The sequence below is a fragment of the Nomascus leucogenys genome, chromosome 10 (assembly GCF_006542625.1).
Source record: "Nomascus leucogenys isolate Asia chromosome 10, Asia_NLE_v1, whole genome shotgun sequence".
In the NCBI taxonomy this organism is placed as follows: domain Eukaryota; kingdom Metazoa; phylum Chordata; class Mammalia; order Primates; family Hylobatidae; genus Nomascus; species Nomascus leucogenys.
The window spans coordinates 61417647-61430610 of NC_044390.1; positions in this window are offsets into that span (position 1 = coordinate 61417647).

A 12964-nucleotide genomic window follows, 5' to 3' on the forward strand; every position below is an offset into this window, starting at 1 on the left:
TCTCAAAAAAAAAAAAAAAAAAGACAACTAGGTTCGGCACGGTGCTTCACGCCTTTAAATCACAGCACTTTGGGAGGTTGAGGCAGGCGGATCACCTGAGGTCAGGAGTTTGAGACCAGCCTGGCCAAGGTGGTGAAACTTCGTCTCTACTAAAAATTCAAAAAATAAAATAAAATTAGCCAGGTGAGTTGGCGGGCGCCTGTAATCCCAGCCGCTTGGGAGGCTGAGGCAGGAGAATTGCTTGAATCTGGGAGGCGAAGGTTGCAGTGAGTTGAGTTCGTGCCACTGCACTCCAGCCCGGGCGACAAGAGCAAAACTCCACCTTATAAAAAAGAAAAAAAAAAAGACAACTAAGGCTTGCATAAGCATTTTGAGAATATTCTTCTAGGCATATTTTTATTTTCAAATGTGTAGCAAAAAATTGTACTTTTTATATTTTTTATTTTTGCTGGTTGTATAGCTTCAGTCTCCTTTTGCATTCTGGAATGACTTATTAATTGCGCATTCTTTCCCTTGCGTTAATCTTGGTAGAAAGTACCCAGGTTTGTGAATTCTTTCAGATAATTTTTTTTTTTTTTTTTTTTGAGACGGAGTCTCGCTGTGTCGCCAGGCTGGAGTGCAGTGGCGCAATCTCGGCTCACTGCAAGCTCCGCCTCCTGGGTTCACGCCATTCTCCTGCCTCGCCTCCGATAGCTGGACTACAGGCCCCCACCACGCCCGGCTAATTTTTTGTATTTTTAGTAAGACGGGTTCACCTGGTCTCGATCTCCTGACCTCGTGATCCCCCCTCGCCTCCAAGTCTGGATTACAGGCTTGAGCCACCGCCCCCGGCCTCAGATAATTTGGCTTGAAAAATCTACACTATTTCTCCCATGTTTTCTGTTCCACTAATTCTGTTAGCTATTTATATAGTTACATCAGCTTGATTTTCCTCTACTTCCTAGTCTTTCTGTATGCTTTTTAAAAAAATGTGTCTTTTTATACATACTTTAGCTGGAGTTTTAAAAAATCTGTATTGCCACTGGGCATAGTGGCTGACGCCTGTAATCACAGCACTTTGGGAGGCCAAGGCAGGTGGATCACCTGAGGTCGGGAGTTCAAGACCAACCTGACCAACACTGAGAAACCCCATCTCTACTAAAAATACAAAATTAGCTGTGCCTAGTGGTGCATGCCTGTAATGCCAGCTACTCGGGAGGCTGAGGCAGGAGAATCATTTGAACCTGGGAGGCAGAGCTTGCAGTGAGCCGAGATCGCACCATTGCACTCCAGCCTGGGCAACAAGAGCAAAACTCTGTGTCACAAGAAAAAAAAGAAAAAAGAATACTCGAATAATACCAATTAATAATCCTTTTATGTTGCACATTTAGTGCTTTACATATAATTTAATTAGTAATAATTTGGGTTAATTTTTTTTTTTTTTTTTTTTTTTTTTTTTTGAGAAGGAGTCTGGCTCTGTCACCCAGGCTGGAGTGCAGTGGCGCGATCTCGGCTCACTGCAAGCTCCACCTCCCGGGGTTCACGCCATTCTCCTGCCTCAGCCTCTCAGAGTAGCTGGGACTACAGGCGCCCGCCACCACGCCCGGCTAATTTTTTTTTTTTTTTTTGTATTTTTAGTAGAGACGGGGTTTCACCGTGGTCTCGATCTCCTGACCTCGTGATCCGCCTGCCTCGGCCTCCCAAAGTGCTGGGATTACAAGCATGAGCCACCGCGCCCGGCCATAATTTGGGTTAATTTCTAGCATCTTATTTTTTTCCTGTTTGTTTCATTGTGTTCCCCTCTCTTTGTATTGATCATACTTTTAATTTATTTTATTCTTGATGTTTGAAATTTGTATGTTACTTTTCGTTGTTACCATAAATAACAATTTTAAATTTAAATCTTCGTTAATACCTTTTCTTTCTAACTAAGTACACTAGGCTGTTTGAATAAAGTGATTCCCATATACACTTAAGACACTTGGAGGGAGACCCAGAAGGAAGTGCATTGTCACACAAGCTATTAGACATCTGGTGGCAGAAAGAATAGGTTCCTTGACAGAGGCCCAATGACACCCTGTGGTAGATTACAGATGGCCCCAAGTCTTTGAGATTACTATCTGAAGGTGGAATCTCTCTCCTTTTTATGTGAGCCAGTCCTTGCTTTGACTAGTAGAAACCAGCACAACTTAGGTTTGCAAGTCCATCCTCAAGAGGCTTCTGCTAATTAAGTAGCTGCTGTTTTCAGCTAGTAATTTTTGTGGCTGTTTATTACACAGTAAAGGCCAACTGATAGACATACCCCTTTGCCCATAAGCCAATAAACTGTGGTTCTTCAGGACCCATTGGGAAATCCTCCAGAACCAGGCCCACTCGTGTTAGCAGTAAAGAATTCTGGGCCAGGTACGGTGGCTCATGCCTTTAAACCCAGCACTTTGGGAGGCTGAGGTGGGCGGATCACGAGGCCAAGAGATTGAGACCATTTTGGGCAACATAGTGAACCCCCGTCTCTACTAAAAATATAAAAATTAGCTGGGTGCGGTGGCACTCACCTGTAGTCCCAGCTACTTGGGGGCTGAGGTAGGAGAATCACTTGAACCTGGGAGGCGGAGGTTACAGTGAGCTGATACTGGGCCACAGCACTCCAGCCTGGTGCCAGAGTGAGGCTCTGTCTCAAAAAAAAAAAAAAATTCTGTCAGTGTTCACAGAGGGACTGGGCATCTCCCACTAGGTACTGCGATGAGAAAAATCAAGATTTGAATACATATTCCTCTGCTTAGGGACTCAGCAGGCCTGAAGTCAGCAGGACTGAAGGCCCAAAGAAACAGTTGATGTTATGAGATGCAAGCAAGTTGCCAGGTGATATGGTTTGGCTGTGTCCCCACCCAAATGTCACCTTGAATTGAATTGTAGCTCCCATAATCCCCACAGTGTTGAGGGAGAGACCAGGTGGGAGGTAGTTGAATCATGGGGTTGGGTTTTCCCGTGCTGTTCAAGTAATTCTCATGCCTCAGTCGGCCACGTAGCTGGGATAATAGGCATGTGCTGTTCTTGTGATGGTGAGTAAGTCTCACGAGGTCTGTCAGTTTTATAAGCAGCTCTTCCCCTGGACAGCCTCTCTTGCCTTCTGCCATGTAAGATGGGCCTTTGCTCCTCTTTCACCTTCTGCCATGATTCTGAGGCCTCCCCAGCCATGTGGAACTGTGAGTCCATTAAACCTCTTTTTCGTCATAAATTACCCAGTATCGGCCGGGCGCGGTGGCTCACGCTGTAACAAGGAACACAGCACCTAAGCTCAGACTTTGTTTTTTGGTAGAGCAGGTATCTCACTCCATTGCCCAGGCTGTTCTCAAACTCCTGAGCTAGAGTGATCCTCTCTTCTGGGCCTCCCAAAGTGCTGGGATTACAAGCATGAGCCACCATGCCCAGCCACACATCTTTTTTTTTTTTTTTTTGAGACGGAGTCTCGGTCGCCCCGGCTGGAGTGCAGTGGCGGGATCTCGGCTCACTGCAAGCTCCGCCTCCCGGGTTCACGCCATTCTCCTGCCTCAGTCTCCGGAGCAGATGGGACTACAGGCATCTGCCACCATGTCCAGCTAATTTTTTGTATTTTTAGTAGAGACGGGGTTTCACTGTGCTGGCCAGGATGGTCTTGATCTCCTGACCTCATGGTCCACCCGCCTCGGCTTCCCAAAGTGCTGGGATTACAGGCATGAGCCACCGCGCCCAGCTCAGACATCTTTACATTACATGAAATTTTCAAGGCCCAGTTGGTCCTAATTCTCCATAAATCCTTTCAGAGTATTAACAATGAAGCAAATCTTGCTAAATCTTTTTATGATCCAGTACAAGATAAATATATATATATACATATATATATAGTTTTTATCACTGATAAAAACAGTACAATCATTAAAAACTACAGAATTTTATTGGTAATGAGTATTGGTACAAATGCACTACGTAAGACAGGCACGGTGGCTCATGCGCCTGTAATCCCAGCACTTTGGGAGGCTGAGGCGGGTGGATCATGAAGTCAGATCGAGACGATCCTGGCTAAAATGGTGAAACCTTGCATATACTAAAACTAAAAAAAATAGTTGGGCGTGGTTGCACGCACATGTATTCCTAGCTACCGGGGAGGCTGAGACAGGAGGTTACAGTGAGCCGAGATTGCACCACTGCACTCCAGCCTGGGAGACAGAGTAAGACTCTGTCTCAAAAAACAAACAAACAAAAAAATGCACTAAGTATAATAGTAGTGACCGGGCAAAGTGGCTCATGCCTGGAGTCTCAACACTTTGAAAGGAGGTGAAAGCATTACTTGAGCCCAGGAGTTCGAGACCTGCCTGGACAACATAGCAAGCCCCCCTCTCTACCGAAAACTTAAAAAATGCAGTGAGCCAAGATCATGCCACTGCATTCCAGCCTGGGCAACAGAGCAAGACTCCATTAAAAAAAAAAAAAGGAAGGAAGGAAGGAAGGAAGGAAGGAAGGAAGGAAGGAAGGAAGCTAGGAAGGAAGGAATTAGCAAATAAATTCCAACCCCATGATAAGAAAATAGTAAACCCAGTGGCATTTACTGCAGGAATGTAAGGTTGGCTCTGGCTCATTTGTATCTGTATTTGTGCATTCACCGTTATGGATGATGCCTGGAATTTGCCTACAGGGATGCTCAAGATCCTTTCAGACATATTATTTTTTCTAAACTTATTTATTTATGAATGACAGAGTCTCTTTCATCCAGGCTGGAGTGCAGTGGTGTGATCTCGGCTCACTGCAACCTCCAATTCCTATGTTCAAGTTATTCTCCTGCCTCAGCCTCCCAAGTAGCTGGGATTACAGGTGTGCACCACCACACCCAGCTAATTTTTGTATTTTTAGTAGAGATGGGGTTTTACCATGTTGGCCAGGCTGGTCTTGAACTCAGACCCCCTGACTCAGCCTGATTCAACCTCCCAAAGTGCTGGGATTATAGGAATGAGCCACAGCACCCGGTGGTGTTCTTTTTTTTTTTTTTTTTCAGAGGCAGTGTTTTGCCATGTCACCCAGGCTGGAGTGCAGTGGTGCAATCATAGCTCACTGCAGCCTCGACCTCCTGGGCTCAAGCAGTCCTCTCACCTCAGCCTTCTGAGTAGCTGGGAATGCAGGCATGTACCACCATGCCTAGCTAATTTTTTTTTATTTTTAAATATTTTTGTCAAGACTGTGTCTCACTATATTGCCCAGGCTGGTCTTGAAATCCTGTTCAAGTTATCCTTCTGTGTCAGCCTCCCAAAATGCTAGGATGACAGGGGTGAGCCACTGTGCCTGGCCTCTATTTCTAATGTCTAGGCAGCAACTGTTGCTGTGTTGTTCCTCTCACATGGTCTTATTACCCATTTGATACAAAGTTCAGATTGATTGTTCCTGTTCATATTCCATTTTGGGTTTTCCCTCTATCTATGTGGATTTTTTTAAAAATTAAATATGTGAAAGAATAAAGGGCCAAGCACAGTGGCTCACACTTGTAATGCCAACAATGTGGGAGGCCAAGGAGGGATGATCGCTTGAGCCCAGGAGTTCGAGAGCAGCCTGGGCAACATAGATCTCTTCTCTACAAAAAATATTTTTAAAAATTAGCTGGATGTGGTGGTGCACATATGTACTCCCTGGTACTCAGGCAGGAGGATTCCTTGAGCCCAGGAGGTAAAGGCTGCAGTGAGCCATGATAATGCCACTACACTCCAGCCTGTGTGACAGAGTGAAACCCTGCTTTTTTTTTTTAAAGAAAAAAAAGAATGTGATTTTAAACATCAGAACTGTAAGGTACTCTGAGCTGGCCATACCATGGTCAAGCCATCATGACATCTCCAGCCCTTGTGATAACGTACTTTGTGATATTCCCCTGCCCTTGTGAATATACTTTGTAAGATACATCCCCCCCCACCTAGTGAATGTACCCTGCCCTTGGCCCTTGCAACAATACACCCTCCCTGCCCTTGTAAGTGTACTTTGTAACATTCCTCCCCACCCTTGTGACGATACACCCTCCCTGCCCTTGTGAATGTACTTTGTAACATCCTCCCAACCCTTGAGAATGTACTTTGTAACATCCACGCCCTGCCTGCAAAAAAAATTGCTCCTAACTCCACCGCTTATCCCAAACCTATGAGAACTAATGATAATCCCACCACCCTTTGCTGACTGTTTTGTCAGACTCAGCCCATCCACATCCGGATGTAATACACAGCCATTGTTGCTTGCACAAAGCCTGCTAGGTGCTCTCTTTACTCAGATGCGTGTAACATTTTGTGCTGAAACCTGGGACAGTGGAACTCCTCAGGAGACCCGTCCCCTGTCCTTATACTCCCTCCATGAGGAGATCCACCTTTGACCTCAGGTCATCAGACCAGCCAGCCCAAGGACCATCTCACCAATTTCAAATTGGTAAGCGGTTTTTTGCACTCGGATAAGCGGTTTTTTTGCTCTCTACCTAACCTCTCTCACCTCCTTTCAATCTCTCTCCTTTCAATTTTCAGTTTCTCTCCCTTCCTGGTAGAGACAAAAAGGAGACACACTTTATCCATGCATTCAAAAACTCTGACGTCGGTCACAGACTTGGGAAGACAGTCTTCCCTTGGTGTCTGATCACTGCGGGGATGCCTGCCTTGATCATTCACCCACATTCCCTTGGTGGCAGGTCAATTTCAGGGACGCCTGCTTTGGCTGCTCACCCACATTAAAGCCCAGGACTCAGTCAGGGATGCCTACTGGAAGACTGGTGACTGCCCACCTCCATTTCTCCGTGTCTCTGCCTTCCTCTTTAAACTTACCTTCTCCACTATGGGCAACCTTCTGTCATCCATTCCTCCCTCTTCCCCCTTAGCCTGTGTTCTTAGAAACCTAAAACCCCTTTGACTAACACCTGACCTAAAACCTAAATGTCTTATTTTCTTCTGTAATACCGCTTAGCCCCAATACAAACTTGACAATGGTTCCAATTGGCCAGAGAATGGCACTTTCGATTTGTCTATCCTACAAGACCTAGAGAATTTTTGTTGAAAATTGGGCAAATGGTTTGACGTGCCTTATGTCCAGGCATTTTTTACACTTCACTTCCTCCCTAGTTTCTGCTCCCAATGGGACTTGTCCCAGATTTTCCTTCTTTCTCTCCCATCTGCTCCTTTGGTCTCCACCCCAAGCTCAGAGTCCTCTGAATCTTCCTTTTCCACTGACCCCTCTGACCTCTCTCCTCCTCCCCCAGCTGCTCCTCGCCAGGCTGAATTGGGTCCCAATTCTTCCACAGCCTCCACTACCCCACCCTATAATGCTTCTATTACCTCCCCTCCTCACACCCAGTCTGGCTTACAGTTTTGTTCTGTGACTAGCTCTCCCCCACCTGCCCAACAATTTCCTCTTAGAGAGGTGGCTGGAGCTGAAGGCATAGTCAGGGTACATGTGCCTTTTTCTCTATCAGACGGTTCCCAAATGAGCCAGCATTTAGGCTCTTTCTCATCAGACCCCACTAAATATATACAGGAATTCCAATATCTAACTCAGTCCCACAATTTAACCTGGAGTGACTTAAGTGTCTTCTTGACCTCTACCCTCTCCCCAAATGAACGAGAGTGAGTTTATTTTCTAGCCCAGTCAGACAGACACCTGCTATCTTCATGAGCCAGGCCTCCAAGAGGGCACCAGGGCAGTTCCCTGAGAGGATCCCCATTGGCAATACCAGACGGACTCTCCAGGTATAGCTAGGCGAGATTACATGGTCTCCTGCCTAGTTGAGGGCCTCAAAAAGGCAGCATAAGTGCTGTTAATTATGACAAGCTAAAGAAAACTACCCAGTGTAAAGATGAAAACCCAGCCCACTTTATGGCCCACTTAGCAGCTACCTTTAGACACTTTACAGCCCTAGACCCATGGGGGCCAGAAGGCCGCCTTATCCTTAATATGCATTTTATCACCCAATCCACTCCTAACATTAGAAAAAGAACTCCAAAAATTGGATTCCAGCCCCCAAACCCCACAACAGGATTTAATCAACCTCGCCTTCAAGGTGTTCAGTAACTGAGAAAAAGCCGCCAAGTGGCAACATATCTTGGGATTCTTTGTAAGCCATGCCCCGTCTGTGTGGACCCCCACTGGAAGTCGGACTCTCTGACTCACATCACCGCCACTCCAAAAGCTCCTGGAGCTCAAACCCAACGTTCCTTGGCTGACTCCTTCCCAGATCTCCTTGGCTTAGTGGCTGAAGACTGATGCTGCCCGATCGTCTCAGAAGCTCCCTGGACCATGATGGATGCCGAGCTTTGGGTAACTCTTACAGTGAAGGGTAAGTCCATCCCCTGTTTAATCGATACGGGGGATACCCACTCCACTTTACTTTCTTCTCAGAGGCCTGTTTCCCTTGCCCCTGTAACTGTTGTAGGTATTGACGGCTAGGCTTCTAGACCCCTTAAAACTCTCCAACTCTGGTGCCAACTTGGACAATATTCTTTTATGCACTCTTTTAGTTATCCCTACCTGCCCAGTTCCCTTATTAAGCTGAGACATTTTAACTAAATTATCTGCTTCCCTGACTATTCCTGGACTACAACCACACCTCATTGCTGTCCTTATGCCTGATTCCAGGCCTCTTTTGCATCTTCCTCTCATGTCTCCCTACCTTAATCCACAAGTATGGGATACCTCTACACCCTCCTTGGTGACTGATGAGGCACCCCTTACCATCCCATTAAAACCTAATCACCCTTACCCCACTCAACACCAGTACCCCATCCCACAACAGGCTTTAAGAGGACTAAAGCCTGCTATCACTCGCCTGTTACAGCATGGCCTTTTAAAGCCTACAAATTCTCCTTACAACTCCCCTATCCTACCTGTCCAGAAACTGGACAAATCTTACAGGTTGGTTCAGGATCTTCACTTTATTAACCAAATTGTCTAACCTATCCATCCTGTGGTGCCAAACCCATATACTCTCCTATACTCAATACCTCCCTCGACAACTCATTATTCTGTCCTCAACCTCAAAGATGCTTTCTTCACTATTCCTTTGCACCTCTTATCCCAACCTCTTTTTGCTTTCACATGGACTGATTCTGTCACCCACCAATCTCAGCAACTTACCTGGACTGTACTGCCGCAAGGCTTCAGAGACAACCCCCATTACTTTAGTCAAGCTCTTTCTCATGATTTACTTTCTTTCCGTCCATCTGTTTCTCACGTTATTCAATATGTGGACGACCTTGTCCTCTGCAGCCCCTCTTATGAATCTTCCCAACAGGATACCCTCCTGCTCCTTCAACATCTATTCTCAAAGGGGAATCACGTATCCCCCTCTAAAGCCCAAATTTCTTCCCCATCTGTTACCTATCTCGGCATAGTCCTTCATCAAAACACACGTGTTCTCCCTGCTAATTGTGTCTGGCTAATCTCTGAAACCCCAACACCTTCTGCAAAGCAACAACTCCTTTTCTTCCTAGGCGTGGTTGGATACTTTTGCCTTTGGATACCAGGTTTTGCCATCCTAAATAAATCACTATATAAACTCACAAAGGGAAACCTTACGGACCCCATAGAACCTAAGTCCTTTCCCCACTCTTCTTTTCATTCCTTAAAGACAGCCCTAGAAATAGCTCCCACATTAGCACTCCCTGACTTGTCCCAATACTTCTCCTTACATACGGCTGAAATACAAGGCTGTGTGGTTGGAGTTCTTACAGAGGAACCAGACCCACAACCTGTAGCCTTCCTATCCAAACAACTTAATATCACAGTTCTAGGCTGGCCCTCCTTTCTATGTGCATTGGCAGCCACTGCTTCAATACTTTCAGAGGCCCTCAAGATCACAAACCATGCCCCATTTACTCTCTACAGTTCTCATAATTTTCAAAATCTATTTTCCTCCTCACACTTGGTGCATATACTTTCTGCCCCCAGACTCCTCCAACTGTACTCACTATTCATTGAAACTCCCACAATTACCATTGTTCCTGGCACAGATTTCAACTCGCCCTCTCACCTTATACCTAGCACCAAACCTGAACCTCATGACTGTATCTCTCTAATCCACATGGCGTCCTCCACATTTCCCCATATTTCCCTCTTTTGTGTTGCTAATCCAGACCACACTTGGTTTATTGATGGTAGTTCTTCAAGGCCAAATTGTCAGTCACCAGCAAGGGCAGGCTATGCTGTATTGTCTTCCACATCGGTCATTGAAGCTACTGTCCTGCACCCTTCCACTACCTCTCAACAAGCCGAACTCATTGCTTTAACTGGGGCTCTCACCCTTGTAAAGGGACTATGTGTCAATATCTACACTGATTCCAAGTATGCCTTCCACATCCTACATCACCATGCTGTTATATGGACAGGAAGAGGTTTTCTCATGACACAAGCATCCTCCGTTATCAACGCTTCCTTAATAAAAATCCTCCTTAAGGCTGCCCTACTGCCCAAGGAAGCCAGAGTCATTCACTGCAAGGGACATCAGAGGTCACCAGATCCCACTGCTCAAGGCAATGCTTATGCTGATAATGCAGCAAAAGAAGCAGCTAGTATTCCCACATCTGTCCCTCACAGCCATTTTTTTTTCTTTCTCGTCTATCACTCCCACCTATACTCCCACTGAAACTATTACCTATCAGTCCCTTCCTACTCAAGGCAAGTGGTTCTTGGATCAAGGAAAATTCCTCCTTCCTGCCTCACAGGCTCATTCTATCTTATCGTCCTTTCATAACCTCTTTCATGTTGGTTACAAGCCAATGGCCCATCTCTTAGAACCTCTCATTTCTTTTCCATCATGGAAATCCATTCTCAAGGAAATTACTTCTCAGTGTTCCATCTGTTATTCTACCACCCCACAGGGATATCTTAAGCCCCCTCCCTTTCCTACACATCAAGCTCAATGATTTGCCCCCACCCAAGACTGGCAGATTGACTTTACTCATATGCCCTGAGTCAAAAAACTAAGATACCTTTTGGTCTGGGTAGATACATTCACTGGATGCATAGAGGCCTTTCCCACAGGGTCTGAGAAGGCCACCATGGTCATTTCTTCCCTTCTGTCAGAAATAATTCCTCAGTTTGGCCTTCCCACCTCTATAGAGTCCAATAACGGACTGGCCTTTGTTAGTCAGATCACTCAAGCAGTCTCCCAGGCCCTTGGCATCCAGTGGAACCTTCATTCCCCTTACCGTCCTCAAGCTTTGGGAAAGGTAGAAAGAACTAATGGTCTGTTAAAAACACACCTCACCAAGCTCAGCCTCCAACTTAAAAAAGACTGGACAGTACTGTTATTGTTTGCCCTCTTTAGAATTAGATCCTGTCCTCAAGAAGCTACAGCGTATAGTCCATTTGAAGTTTTATATGGACATACCTTCTTGTTAGGCCCCAACCTCTTGCCAGACACTAGCCCTCTAGGTGACTATCTTCCAGTCCTCCAGCAGGCTAGATAGGAAATTTGCCAGGCTTCTAATCTTCTCTTGCCTACTCCAGATTCCCAGCCATATGAAGACACCCTAGCTGGGCGATCAGTTCTTGTTAAGAATTTGACCCCTCAAACTCTACAACCTTGATGGACCGGACCCTACTTAGTCATCTATATACCCTAACTGCAGTCCACCTGCATTATTAACATAAAAAGGCAGGAATGTAAGGTCCTCTGAGCTGGCCGCATCATGGTCAAGCCATTGTGATGTCCCTCTGCCCTTGTTATAATGTACTTTGTGATATTCCCCAGCCCTTCTGAATGTACTTTGTAGGATACATCCTCCCCGCCCTTGTGTATGTACCCCACCCTTGTGACAATACGCCCTCCCCACCCTTGTCAATGTACTTTGTAACATCCTCCTCGCCCTTGAGAATGTACTTTGTAACATCCATCCTCTGCCTGCAAAAAAAATTGCTCCTAATTCCATTGCCTATCCCAAACCTATAAGAACTAATGATAATCCCACCACCTTTTGCTGACTGTTTTGTCAGACTCAGCCCATCCGCACCCGGATGTAATACACAGCCATTGTTGCTCACTCAAGGCCTGCTTGGTGGTCTCTTTACTTGGACATGCATAATAAGAGCTAACGGAATGTTATGCTCAGAGAGGTCAGAGAGGTTTCCCTTTCCCTATCCTCTACATCTTGTTTTTGTTTGTTTTTTTTGAGACAGAGTCTTGCTCTGTTGCCCAGGCTGGAGTGCAATGGCACAATCTCAGCTCACTGCAACCTTCACCTTCTGGGTTCAAGTGATTCTCCTGCCTCAGCCTTCCGAGTAGCTGGGACTACAGGAGTGCACCAACACACCTGGCTAATGTTTGTATTTTTAGTAGAGACAGGGTTTCACCATGTTGGCCAGGATAGTCTTGATCTCTTGATTTCATGATCCACCCACCTTAGCCTCTCAAAGTGCTGGGATTACAGGCATGAGCCACCATGCCCAGCCTCCATCTTGTTCTTACCCCACCATTCTGCTCTAGCTGTTCCCATCTATCCCCAATAGATTCTGAATCTTATTATTTTCAGAATAATCCTATCAGTGTTTCCCTATACTCAGAATAAACAAATAATTATGTATTTTCTTTTTCTTGTCTTTTTTTTTTTTGAGATGGAGTCTCACTCTGTCCCCCAGGCTGGAGTGCAGTGGCATGATCTTGGCTCACTGCAACCTCTGCCACCCGGGTTTAAGCAATTATCCTGCCTCTGCCTCCTGAGTAGCTGGGATTACAGGCGCCTGCCACTGTGCCCAGCTAATTTTTGTATTTTTAGTAGATACGGGGTTTCACCATCTTGGCCAGGCTGATTTTGAACTCCTGACCTTGTGATCCACCTGCCTTGGCCTCCCAAAGTGCTGGGATTACAGGCGTGAGCCACTGCGCCTGGCCTTTATTTTTGTTTTTTTATTTGTATTATTATTTTTTTTTGAGACGGAGTCTCGCTCTGTCACCCAGGCTGGAGTGCAGTGGCGCGATCTCGGCTCACTGCAAACTCCGCCTCCC